We start from the raw sequence: 14,370 nt of genomic DNA, 5'->3' as shown, positions 1-14,370 counted from the left end.
CGCCCCACTCCCTTTTCTGTTGGGGGTGGGGCTGGCCACCAGCAAGTGTACCCACAGGGCCTCTCCCTGCCCCCACCTGTTTCTAATTTTAGATGGGATTTCCTACTCATACTTTCATTTTCTGACGGGAGACTCAGTGCACACAAGAGCAAGCGTCCAGCAAAACCCTCCCCGAAATGTGGATATGACAGAACAGGAGCCTCTGGTATTTGCACTTATTATTTATCAGGGGTCCTGTTTTTCAAAATGGAATTCCATATTTCTTCTACAATTGCCTACTTTCTATCATAAACAAATAAATCTGATTTTGCTTTTTCTTTAGGATAATAAAGGTGAATAGACATATCACCACTGTCCTAACATAGTTGAAGTAGAAAATCCAAGAGTTAATGCTGTGCCTAGAAGTTCATACTTCTAAGATGTTTAAGACTTCCATAAGTCTAAACTTTGACAAGACAGAGCTCATGTATGTTTCAGAAATGTTCAGAAAAGAAACTGGATACTTTTTCCAGGTTACTCTCCTGGCAGGTCTCTGGCTCACAGATAAGCCTTGCAAGGGGCCACACCCTTCTAGTTTGGGTATCTTCACCTGGCAAATGCCCACAGAGCTGGTTTGGGGTTTAGCTATGGGTTCACCTGAGGGGGTAATATTTTACTGAAGTGTTGGGAATTCTTCCCGGCATGCTTCCTCCTCCTGAGTTCAAGTTCAGGCACGCACCTGCATCTGTAGGCAGGAGTCAGGCGAAGTCAGGATGAGAAGAATTCATCCAAGAGAAACAGTTCCTGGCCAGGTGGTGTTGATGGTCTCCGAATGTGTCCCATTTTAGGTGTGTGTGTGTGTGTGCATGGCTTCTTAAAGACAAAGCATGGAGGTGGGAGGGACACAGCACACTGGGGGTACAATTAGGGTTTTTTCTTCCCTCTCACTCTGTTCCTAGGTCATTTGACTGAAGGAAACTTTGACGTCCTGGTGGCCAAACCACTTCCTCTCTCTTCCTCTCTGAACACCCCACACCCACACAGCCCCCTCCTTCTGATGGGCACCTTGGTTTGGCAGCACTTCACTTCTCTAACACAACCACCAACGCTCTGCACCTGAGCGGCCCCTGCATCCTAAGCCAAGGCAGAATTGAAATTTGAAGGCACACAAACTGCCAATCACAGTTGTTCTCTTGATCAGCTGGGTGGCTGGGGGCAATGGGTAGGTTGAAAACCTTATTGCTTCAAGCATATGTATGAATTTTGTACTCCTGTGTTTCTCAAACTGCTCCCCAGAACACTAGTTCTTTGAGGTGATGAAAGATATTCCCAAGGGAATAAAAGGGTTCTGTGGTCAAACAAATTCAAAGAACATTTCATACTCTCTCTCTGGAGATTCAACACACAGTAGGATAGTAAAGGCTCTGGGAAAGTCTGGAGTAAAGGAATCTTTCTAACATTATTTACTCCCAGTTTCCCAAACTTATTTTTAAAAAGCAAATAAAACCCTTCTTCCCTAACCCCTGCAAAACACAGTAGAAATCCTCCTGTCCAATGCAATCAAGACTAAGAGTTGGTTGGTCAATCATAAGAAGTCTGTTAAACCACAGAATGCTTAAAAAAATGACATGCACTATCTTAAACATTTTATTTAAATCAAAAATACACAAATATACAAACATTTGCCAATCTTCTAACATAGAGCCTAGGCTTTTTCTTTGTATATACCCACTCACTGGAGTTCTGTACCATCTTTCCTCTATAAATCGTAATACATAGTGTGTGGTCTACAATTTCTAGTGTGTGTGTGTTTTTGGTGTGTTTCTTTTTATGGAGAGAAATCTTAAAGACCATGAAACAATCCAAAAGCATCATTTTTTGTTTTTTTAAAAGAAGTTTTACATTCACAGAATAATTGAACAGACAATTCAGAGAGTTCCCATAAATCCCCTGCACCCTCACCCAAAACATACAGCCTCCCCGGCTATCAACATCCCGCACCAGTGTGGTACATCTGCTACAACTGATGAACATACATTGACACATCACTATCATCCAAAGTCCACAGTGTACATTACGGTTCACTCTTGTGAAACTTGGGTTGGACAAATGTATAATGGCATGTATCCACTACTGTAGTATCATACAGAATAGTTTCATTGCCCTAAAAATCCTCTGTGCTCTGTTATTCATTGTTCTCTCCTCTCTCAACTGCTGGCAACCACTGATCTTTTTACTGTCTCCATGGTTTTGTCTTTTCTTGAATGTCACATAGTTGGAATCATACAATATTAGCCTTTTCAGGTTGGCTTCTTTCACTTAGTAATATACATTTAAGCTTCCTTCATGTCTTTTCATGATTTGATAGCTCATTTCTTTTTAGTGTTCAGTAATATTCCATTGACTGGATGTACCACAGTTTATCTATTTCAACTTAGTTTTTAGAGAACAGATCTTTCTTTTTGTACTCCTATTTCATTGGTTTACATAATAATTAAATTACTCAAACACAATGACAAGTAAAACTGGCACAAACAGGTTTGGAGCAAACAACGATCAATGATGCTAGGTAAACGTATGCAACCCAAAGGCTGTGAATAGTGAGTACTTTGCTGGCTTGTGCTACCAAGGGAATGGAAAGCTTCAGGTAATCCATGAGTCTGTAAGTGAAGGGGGGTTGGGACAACTACTGTATTAACATGCTGAGGAGTTAGTATTCCAGGGCACACTGCCGGGGAAACGCTGACTTAGCTCATGTTCTCCCAAATGTTTTGACTGTGCTTCCTTCAAGAAAAGCATTTTTGTTCACTCACCTTTAACATATGTCTGTTTATGTAATCATAACTACCTCCAGTACTATCAATGGCTAATATTGCAAAGCATGATGTACATAGGGTGAGATTCATCAACAATAAGAATGAATCTCAATCCACATTCCCAATAGTTTCTTTGACTTAAAAAAAAGTTTTGTCTGACTCCTTAGATGTGATTAGGTTATCTTTTTTAACCTCACAATGTGGCTAAAGATAAGCATGTACTAGGATTAGTACTGTCAACTCTACTCTTCCTTATTATTCTCTTGTGCATTGCCTCCCCGTGGTCGCTTCAGGACAACTTAGTGTAGAGTGTAACATGGGCTTCTTACATACAGATGTAATCCATTTAGAAGTTCTAGTATTTTCTTCCCACACCCCTGGGATATATGCCTCCACTTTGGAGGCTGCTGGCCTTATAAACTGCTCAGAGAAATTTAGAAAATCAATTAAAAATTACTTCAATGCCAAAATGTCAAAGATGGGGAATGGCAGAGCCTTTTTAAATCAGTGGAGCCCATCTCTCTGTTAAGCAAGCCCTGAGTCTGAGTGAGGATATCTGGGGCTGCTTTTTTTTTTTTTTTTTTTTTTTTTGCGGTACACGGGCCTCTCACTGTTGTGGCCTCTCGCGTTGTGGAGCACAGGCTCTGGACGCACAGGCTCAGGGGCCATGGCTCATGGGCCCAGCCGCCCTGCGGCATGTGGGATCTTCCCAGACCGGGGCACGAACCCGTGTCCCCTGCATCGGCAGGTGGACTCTCAACCACTGTGCCACCCGGGAAGCCCTGGGGCTGCTTTTGATCACTCTCAGGGGAGCACAAGTTACCAAGAACTAGCACCAGACCAGGTGTGGCTGCCACATTTTCAGATGCTCACCGACAAACTGGAAGCTCATTCAGAAGCTGAATAAAAAGATTAAGCTCCAAGACAAGGTGGGGAGGAGGGAAGGAAATAGGGGAGAAATATTCGAGCCTCTCATGTCCCCTGTTCTCAATACTCTCCATTCCCAACTCCCTCTGGAGAAACCCCTATCCCCAGGCTAACCTTGACCACAAGTGGTGATCTCTGCATGAAGAAGCAGCCCCTGTTGGAAGCCCAATCCACTATGGCTGCTTCTTGCTGCTGAGATGAGCAGTAGGTGAGTGCGAGTTACAAGGTTTTATCAACCTCTTCCACATACCCAGCCCACAGAGGTCTCAGGAAGACTAAGTCGAAGAATATAAAAGCACCCCTAGCACACAGTGGGGACTCCATCACTTGTACTGGGGGAACTCAGCACAGGAGAAGACCCAGGCCTCTCCACCGTATCATGCTGAACCATGATTCAAAAACAAAAACCAACAATAACAAAACACCCTCATTACTGGCATTTATTTTTAAAATCTTAAGAGTACAGAATCTGAACAAGACTTCAGAATTGGCCAGTATACTCTAGGTTTTGGTAAGGTTTGGTAATATCAACCTTACCACCATTAAAAATAACTCTACCCCTCCCCTTTGCCTGACTCCCACCAGCCCCTTACTGAAGGCCCTTTCCAAGCACAGCTGACAAGAACCCTGCACAAGGCAACACACAGCACAGCTGCAAAGCAAAGACACTTCCTCCCCTGGGCCCCCACCCGGACGTCTCAGAAGCATCACAGCCCTGAAACGTGCAGATGGTTGCACCTGCCGTGTGCTTGTGGATTTTCTCCAAGGACTCGGAAGGGAACCGAGCAAACACAGCACAAACAACAGACGCTTTGTGCCTTGTTAAATGTTCTGTAATCGGAGCTCAACCACACTCCACTCTCTAGTGACAGTCAGAGATGCCCATTTGGTGGGGGCTTGCTCTCTCACTGCACAGCCTTTTCCCAAAGTCCTGCTTACATAATTCAGTTGCTTGAAGCACTGATAAAACCAGTGTCTTAGATACCCACAGAGGTTATTAATTAACATTACAATGTCTGTGAATCTTGTCTCAAAAGGAAACCATTATTTATTTTGTTAGTCAAACAACTCCCCTTAGCTCAAAGGTTGTGGATTTTCCTTCAGAATTAGTAGGAGTTAGGAGTAGACACTGTAGTTCAGAAAGGACCAGCCACATAACCTATGGTGCCCCATGAAAAATAAAAACGCAGGCCTTGTTCAAAAACCAGGAAAAAAGTGCCGTTAAAGGTACTAAAATATAAAATGTTCTTTCTTCTTCAGTCTCTCTCTTGACCTGTCACAGTGTTTTTGTTTTTAATGTTGGCTCCTTGGCATAGGGATACACACAGGGCAAGTACAACCTTCACAGGCACCAGGGGCCCCGCCCTGTGACTGGTGCATGAATGTACCTGGTCTAATAGCTACTGGACTGAGGTTTCATGCCGAGCCAGGGGCGAAGAAGTTGAGTTGGGCGTCTCCTCTTCCTGCAGTCCCATTGCTCCTATCTACCGCGGATGGGCAACCCCAAGGGTATTGCAACCTCTGCCCTGGGATATTCTAGGTTCCCAGGGATGGGCAACAAGCTCACACCCAGTGAGTCACCCATCAAACATAGCCTGGTGCTGCCAGTCTGGGGTCCCTGAAATGCTGTCAGGTACACATGCCCCACACATGCCCTCACCATGTTCAGGCCCCCACTGGGTGGGGAGTGGCAGCCATTGCTGGATGCGGATGGTGAGGGGGAAGTTAGTGGTGCCTGGGGTGCCAGAGGGCAGAGGAACAGGCAGCTGAGAACTCCTCCTGGCAAGGTGGGGAGGCAGCAGGAGTGTTTGTGAGCCCAGGCTACAAGCCTTTGGTGCATCCTCCATTGATTCACTGGATGCCACTTACAAAATATAAATTCTAAGTGAAAATGAAGAGTACAAGATGGAACCTACAAAGCATTAAACCCCAAGTGCCCCTGTGAGAGTCCTGTGGGAGTGCACTAGTCACTTGCCCATTAAGTCACTCTGACTTTAGACCTCAAATGAAACAATTTTGATTGTCTTCCCACCCCAAATATATGCATTTCTAAGATATATATTTATATACGCTTATATATAAGAAAAAGCTTTATGTGTTTCCCCCATTTCAACTTTATTTCAGCTATGGGTTAATCAGCAGAGACTGAAGTTTACAAATGTTTTCTACTTAAAAGCCCTTTAAGTCAAGAATATATATATCAAAACTGTAAAAGCACTTCTCTCTGAGCACAGGGAACTATAGTCAATATCTTATAATAAACTACAGTGGAAAAGAATCTGATAAAGAATATATAACTGAATCACCAGAAACTAATACAACATTGTAAATCAACTATACTTCAATAAAAAAAAATTTTTTTAAAGTACTTATTTCTTGGGCCAAGGTGTTAAAAAGTAATTTTTATACTATTTTCTGGGCGTTGTAGTGTTTTTGTTTTTCCATGAATACGGACACATGGCATTTCCCTTTTCATAATTAGGAAAAAATAATAAAAATGTTATTTTATAAAGTAATAAAATAAACATACTTTACCTATAGGGAGAGTATGCTGCTACTTGGACTTTTCTGATACAACCAGTGTTATCTCTCTGTTAACTTAATACCTCCTGGATCATATGAATTTCAAGATTTTCCAGAAGTTTCCGAAGCTAGAGTAAGCAGTTTGAGAGCCACTCTCCACTACTGGCTTATACTCTAGGCTCCTAAATTCTTGCATAAGGGCCTTGGGCTGGGTCCTGTCCTTTTGTTACTCTCTCCTGAGGAAGAAGAAATGGTTCCTTTTTTTGGGTTCTCAAGTGGGGTAGATGCACCTTTTTGGAGACAGACATCTTTTTTTCCTGGCCCACATCTTGAATGATAAAATATATCCCTTTTCACCAGGTTCTGCTAAATTGCAAAGTGCTCAATGTCTGAAGCGACCTCTTGTGTTTTGGAGTCTCTAAATGTGGCCAGGAATTTCATGAGCTGTTATTATAAAAAGCGCTTAGGTCTGAAACTCAATTTAGATACCAAGGAGGATTTCATGGGAAGATTTAAAAGTCCATATGTGATCAAGAAAAAACTGTGCTCCAATACCCCTGAGCCCTTACTCTACCCATTAGGCTTGCAAAGCCCACGTTTCTCCCTGTCAGAGCACCCCAGGTGCTAGAGAGGAAGCAGAGTTCAGAAGGGTAAGCAAGGGGCTTGGGACTGGGGTGTGTGTGGGGACGGGGTGCGGCAGGGTAGGGGGGAGTGCTGAGTTCTCCTGGATGCTCAATGGACATGCACCTCTGTGCTTACACCCAACCAGCTAGAGTCTTTGTTCCCTGTTACAATAAGCACAGCCAGGCAGAGCCCCGCATCCCAGGACCAAGAGGAACAAACACTTGGGGAAACAACCCCTCCACATAGACCATCAACACACACCAAATAGACTAGTACATAAATTGTGTTGTCTTATTCTCAGAAAAACAATCACAGGTGCTATTTTAAATATTCCACTTCCATGAGTGTGCGCGTTGCAGGAGGGACACCTGTGTGCAGGATTTTATGTTTAAGATGCTAGTGGTTATGTTTTCTATTGTCTTTTTTTTAATTTGAGGAAAATAAAAATATGAAAACTTAGACTTACAGAATTGAGATGTTAAAGGGTAGTTATTTGCTTAATCAAAGCCCCACATACCTTTACATACTGAGTTTCCTCAGAGTCTGTTCAGCAATTTACAAACCCTCAATAAACACTTATCTTCTTAGAAAAAACACCACTTGGGTATATCTGTAGTTTTACATGCTAATGTCATAAAGCAAATTTTCAAGTCAAGTTCAAGATAGCTCCTGCAAAGGACTTGAGGACACAGGGTTGGCGGGGAGGGGGAAGCTGGGGTGAAGTGAGAGTGGCATGGACATATATACACTACCAAATGTAAAATAGATAGCTAGTGGGAAGCAGCCGCATAGCACAGGGAGATCAGCTCGGTGCTTTGTGACCACCTAGAGGAGTGGGACAGGGAGGGTGGGTGGGAGGCTCGAGAGGGAGGGGATATCCGGATATATGTGTGCATACGGCTGATTCACTTTGTTGTACAACAGAAACTAACACAGTATTGTGAAGCAATTATACTCCAATAAAGATCTATTAAAAAAGAAAAGAAAAAGAAAAAAATAGCTCCTGCATACCTGCTGAGTTTTTATTTCAATTTCTGAAGCTCCTTTAGGGGGAAGAGTAGACTTACTTATAAGTCCTGCAAATTCATCTTCTTTCCCTATTCACCTAGCTATAGCTTTCATGCTAGGGTAGAGAATGTCAGTTCTATTAAAGAAGAGAGACAGAAATTAACAAACACTTTTTCTCTTTCAGATTCTCTGGCAATTCTTTTCATTCATGTTCTGTTTCCTGTCATCATGCATAAACCTCCCAACTCATCACAGACACTTACATCGACGTCTAAATCCACCACAGTTACCGCTCCCTTAGTCAATATTAAATCATGAGGCCTTTTCCCATTGGGCACATTTAATTTCAGTCTTCATTCTTCAAAATATTGACAAGTCTTCTCACTCCCTGTTTACCAGGAAAGCTGACTGTCATAACTCATAAAGTAGACAATTTTGACTAGGCCACCAAAGTGAGCCCTAATTCCCTCAGTAAGGTCCTGGGGTGGTGGTTGGGTGCTTAGTGAATGCTTGTTTGGTTATAGACACATGGCAGAAACCACATGCCTTTCCCACCAGCTAAGTCATCCCAGCCAGGGCTTGAAGTTGAGAAAACAACCCAGCATTCTGCAGACTGAACACCTCATGCTGCACCATACTGTACCCTTGGCTGTGATGCTTGAAGCTCTCAGAGACTCATTAGACTTGGGTCTAATGGGGCAGAGAGTGGAGAGGAGGTCACAGCAGCAGCACTCCCCACTCTATTCTCACTGGGATCCTGTGAGCTAAAAAGCTTAGAGTTAGCACTGAAGGGACACTTCAGAAGCACCAGTTCCCAGGGACAGAACTCTGGGTAAATGATATACAGTGTTGCTCAGTGGAATCCAGGGCTGTCCCTGCAGTCAATAGAACTCAGCTTATCCTGTAAAGCACTGTTCATAGAGACACACTGCCCAGCTTCCTCTATGACCAGTGGGGCTAGGCATACCAAATTCATGGACCAAATGTCACCCTCAGAGCAAGGGCAGTAATCTGCCAGATCCCAGGTTCCACTCCTTCAAATGCATTTCCCCCTGAGCACACTCACCCATAGAGCTCCGAGAACTGTTTGTGGAGAGAGGGAGAATTGATGTCCTGGCCTCGCAGCTTCAGTCGGCCTCAGTGCTCCTTTAGCACTTCCAGTTGCTTCCAGAGCACCAGAAATGATCTCAGCAAAGCAAGGGACATCACTGCATCACATGGGCCCCCCAGCAGCCTGGAGGTCTTTGGGCTGCTTTGGAAGTGACTTCTGAATCCTTGCACTCTGGACAAATCTGGCTGAAAGCATTACAGAAATTCTTTTTATTTTTTATTAGTCATAGACCACTACAGGATGACCTTTTACATTCATTCAGCTCATGCAGAATGAAGTCTTTGGAGAATGACTTTTCTCCCCAGGAGGAATGGTTTACAGGCCAGCAGCACATGTAGAGCTTAGAGAGTATAAGCATTCTTCCTGAATAGACAGTATATAGAAAGGAGAGAAAAGTCTTCATTTCAATTTTCTGCTTAAGCTGTGAAACCACTCACTTTAAAACTCTTTTACTTGGGTGCCAACATTTTATCTGCCTTTGGAAAAGTAAGCCTTTCATGTTTAGCCTCTGCATTTTGGAAAGAGCTCTTCCACACACTCAAGATTTAACAACCCATCATGGTAGAGCTATATTATAACTTTAAATTGGGGATTTTACCCATTTTATGGGTAAGGAAATGGAAACTTAAGTTTATCTTATCTCCTATTCCTCCTCCCATCCTTTAAAAGTTAGGCAGAGAACATGTCTCTTGATTTGAGTTTATTATTCAATAGGAAATTTCACTTTAAAATTATGATTTGTTCATTCATTCTTTGGTGCTTTCCTTAAATAAGTGTTTGTTGAGGGGCTGCTGTGAGCCCAGGAGGGCGTGGAGGGAATAAGGTTTTCAGGTCCCTGCTCTCCTGTACCAGCGACGTGAGGGCCAGGGCTACCCAGAGAGTGACAGACAGAAGGGGAACCTGTATTCCACCCTCAGCCTGAAGACAGTGTCTCAGTTATAGAAAAAGGAGCTTTCCTTTGCACACCTGGACCATGATGTTATGACAGGAAGGGACTCAGAGGACATTCAGGTAACAACACCTTGGACACTCAAGTTTCCTGGCCAGGAACAGGAAGAACCACCACCTGATGTAACTGGACCCTAGATCAGTGCTATTAACATATGGGGAGGGTAGGATGGGGGTGGGGCCGCCAGAAAGAGAGGTGGTTAGGGGAAGAACTACAAGCAAGACCAAGGGGAGAGTGAACTCCTGCCAACAGCTGGCAACCCTTCCACCTAGTAGCCTACCTCCTCAACAATCAGCTAATTCATGCGTTTCCAAATTTATTTTATCCTCAGAAGCCTTTCAGCAAATGAAATCTTACTCAGTGACCCAGGCTATCCAACAGACCAAGGCCAAGCATGGTGATAAGGAGGGGGCTGCCTACAGGCCATGTAGTTGGGCCCCTCCGCTCAAAAAGCCCCAAGGTGCCTCTGAGGAACCCAGGGCTCCTGGGACCATTTTAAAGGTCCTGAGCTAATCCATCACCTTCACTTGGGAGTCTTAGAGACTGAAGTCTAAGAGGTCATAGAACTGGTGGCATAGCTGGGACAGGCAACCTAGAGTCCTAAGGCACAGGCAGTATAAATTCCAGTGTTGCCTATTGTCTATGAATATTGAAATACTCTTAAATGGAACCAATCATAAAATAAAACTAATTAAAATAGATAATAATTTAAAAGCAAACTTACCTTGTTGATATATTCCTGTTAAGAGAAGTCTTCTCTTCCTAAGTGTTTTATAGGATGGGAGAAGGAACAGGAAACAGGATAAAGAACAAGGCAGGGGAGGGTAGAATTGTCAGGGAAAGATGGTAATCCATCAGAAACAGGGCCAAAAGAGAGTAAACAGAAGGACCAAAGGGCCCTTTGGCAGGCTTCTTGGTCTTGGCACTACTTTGTTTATATCCAGCTTTGCAAATGCTCCCTCTGGGTGAAGCATTGAATCCTGCTGTGGAATTTAGTTGGCACATCTAACATACTTCCTTTTCCACTAGTTGGCCTGAAATGGACTTGTGACTCAGTTTTAGCCAGTGAGACACAAGAAAAATCTACTGGAAGTCTTCTGAAAAAGATTTCCCTCCTTGATAAAAAGACAAAGCCCCTTAAGGAGAAAGCTTTTTTGCTCCTGTCTTCATCTTACATGGATGAGGGAGACATTTTGCTGCCATAACCAGGATGGCAGAGCTGGGTGCCTGCACCAACATGAACTGCCTCCTTCTAGGCCTGTTTGGAAAGATTAATACACTTTCTAATTTAAGTCATGACTAGTTACTTCTAGCAGGTGCACCCTAACTGGCACAGAGGGGTATTGGCTCAAAGGTGGGAGATCAGATAAAGCTTCTGAAAGAGTGGTTTGGAAGTTGAAATCTGAAGGATAAGTAGGAGTTAATCAGATGATGAAGCAGAGAGTGGAAGGACAGGGAAGTTTTCCACCAGAGGGGCCAGTTTGCATGAAGGTACTGAGGAGAGAGCATGCTGCATTTGACAAAATAAAAGAAGTTGAGGGTAGAGATATTGGCAGGATTCAGGTTGTGAAGATCTGGTTAAGGCACCCAGACTCTATTCTCAGGGCATTTGGAAGTCATTGAAGAGTTATAGGAGGGAAGTGACATAATCGGGTTTGCATTTTAAAATACTATCCTGGTGAATGGACATGAAGAAGGCAAAGGGAATATAGGGAGTCCTTTGGAGGTTATGATCATGGCCCAGCATTTGGATTTGGACTGGTGGAGTGGAGTGCTGAGGGAGGATGGAGAAAACTTGAAAGATATTAAAATAATAGGATAGTAGAACTTGGTGTCTGATTGTGGGGTATGATAGACAGAAATCAAAGATGGGTGTCCAGATTTTTTTTGCTTGGGCAACTGGGCAGGTGGTGGTTTCCCGAAGGAGGAGCACATACATTTGGGGGCAGTAAAATGAGCTCAGTTTGGGACATGGTGTCTCTGAGATGGAACAAGGCAGTTGAACATATGAATCTGATAGGACTGAGATTTGGACTAGACATGTAAATTTTGGAGTCATCGCATAAAGCCATCCAAGTTATAAAAGTAGTTGGGTTTGCCCATGGAGAGGGTGAGGAATGGAGCAATATCATGGATAAGAGTATGAGGGAGCTCCAGGGACAGACTGTTAGGTTGGAACCTGGGTTTCTTTTCTCTCTCGGCAAGTGACTTTTAGGCATATCATTTAACCTTTTGAGTCTTGGTATTCTTATCTATAAAATGAGAATAATGAAAGTACCTACCTCATGGGATTATTGTGAGAATTAAAGAAATTAATAGTTAATAAAGCCTCTGAACAGATCTCAATCATAGACATTATTAATTAATAATGTTCTATTAATAGTGTTCAGGGCCAACTTATTGATTAGACACAGAAGGCACAGTGCTTAGGGTCCACAAAATGTTTTAATTTCTTTTAAAATCAGAAAAAGAAAGAATATTTAGGTTGAATAAAATGCTATAATTTATTATATTAATATATTTTTCTTTATATTAACACAGTTGTAAACTATAACTCTTCATGTTTTTTAATGGAGAAATGGGTCCACAAAGACAAAAGTGGCTAGAGTCATGGAAGTCAAAATGCAGCCCTGGCAGTGGTAGAAGTGGGACAGAACCTGAAAAGCAATATTTTCAGGATTGGCAGAGGTAGGGGACTTGACACAGAAGTCCGAGAAGGCATGGCCCACGATGTCAGAGGAAAACTGGAGAGAGTTGTGCTTTAGAAGCTAAGGGCAGAGAGGCTTCAAGAAGGACACACTGTGTCAAATGCTGCTAAGGGGTCAGGTTGGAAGGGGACTGAAAAGTATCCAGGAGATTTAGTGACAAGGACCACGGTGCTCTCAGTGAGAGCAGTCTTGATGAGATGAGGAAGACAGATCATAGTTTCTAAGGAATGGATGGAAGGTAAGGAAATGGAAATGGCTGGTGCAGAGACTTTGGCTCTGAAAAGGGGACTCTTTACATGGGGGCACTGGCTAGCTTACCCCATGTCCAGACAAGTCTCTGTCTAGTTCCAGAATCATGCAGAATTGTTTTAAGTTATGATACTAGGGGGACTACTGGCTCTTGGTACCTTAGAGCTTCAGGGAGACAAGTCCGGAGAAGGGAGTGCTTGCCTAGGAGTCCATGGGCTAGCAGAGTGATGCAGACAGGAGCCAGGCTGGAGGTGTTCACCTGGGGCCTCTGTCATACCCTGCCAACTCCAGCCCGAAATATGTGAGACTCACAAGGAAAAGCAGCCAGTTGGAGTTCAAATTGGTTTCAACGGACCACCCCCCATGAAGTTTGTTCTAGTTTTAAAATTAAAAGAAATGGATATACCACTGATCATGGGACTTGCTGTGAAAGAACGTACTTTGGAGGGGCTCTCACGGGCTACCCCTGCTTCACTGCTGCTCCCGTGCAGCATAAGCACAGTCCCGGGACCCTGGGAGAGGCTATGGGATGGATGAAGCTATCTATTCCATCTCCCAGATAGAAAGGTCCTTCGGTACAACGCAGCACTGGTCAAGTACGTAGACTGTTCACCAAGAAGACCTGTGTATTTTTGTCCAGTGTGGCCTGCCAGCCTGGGGGACCCTCCATGATCATATGATAGTTACTCAGAAGGACATCTTCCATTAGCAGCTGCATGCCTGCCAGCTCTCCATGAGCCACCTTGAGGTCACGGTCACAGCCTACAGAGGCATAGTTAAAAACAGAAAGGGGGCTTCCCTGGTGGTGCAGTGGTTGAGAGTCTGCCTGCCAATGCAGGGGACACGGGCTCGTGCCCCAGTCCGGGAAGATCCCACATGCTGCGGAGCAGCTAGGCCCGTGACCCATGGCCACTGAGCCTGCGCGTCCGGAGCCGGTGCTCCGCAACAGGAGAGGCCACAACAGTGAGAGGCCCGTGTATCACAAAACAAAAACAAAAACAAAAACAAAAACAAAAAAAACACAAACCCACCAAAAACAAAAACAAAAAGGAACAAAATGAAACCAAAACATCCGTTTTGAACACTTCTAGGTATCCTTTACACGTGGTTTTGAGGGAGAAAATTAGGAGTAGTTGTGTTTACAAGCCCCATGTTCTCAACTATTTTAAAAAATCCATAAAAGTCAGAGCAACATATCTAGCTCAAAGTCCCCCTTGAACATATCAGACTTTTGGCTCTGTGTGGAAGTCCAAGTTTCCTAAACCTTATGGTGGTGTCCGTATGTGGTGTATGTGTAGTGTGATACATGGATGCACAGGGAAAATATTGGAAAAAAACCAAAATGAACTGTGACCGTCCCCTAGTGGGGGACTATGATTAATTTTTTTAAAAACATTCTTACTATTTTACTTAAAAAAAAATCTTTTTACTTATGGAAAATTTTGAGCACATACAAAAGCAAACAGAATAGTTCCC

General features: G+C 43.5%; 1 pseudogene; it reads right to left on the bottom strand.

Annotated features, from left to right (window-relative positions):
* Positions 1 to 14,370, bottom strand: part of LOC131768061 (coiled-coil domain-containing protein 162-like) — a 41,713-nt pseudogene that overhangs the window by 27,274 nt on the left and 69 nt on the right.

Source organism: Kogia breviceps, chromosome 13 (genome assembly GCF_026419965.1).
Source record: "Kogia breviceps isolate mKogBre1 chromosome 13, mKogBre1 haplotype 1, whole genome shotgun sequence".
Classification (NCBI taxonomy): domain Eukaryota; kingdom Metazoa; phylum Chordata; class Mammalia; order Artiodactyla; family Physeteridae; genus Kogia; species Kogia breviceps.
This window is presented reverse-complemented; position numbering and strand designations above follow the sequence as displayed.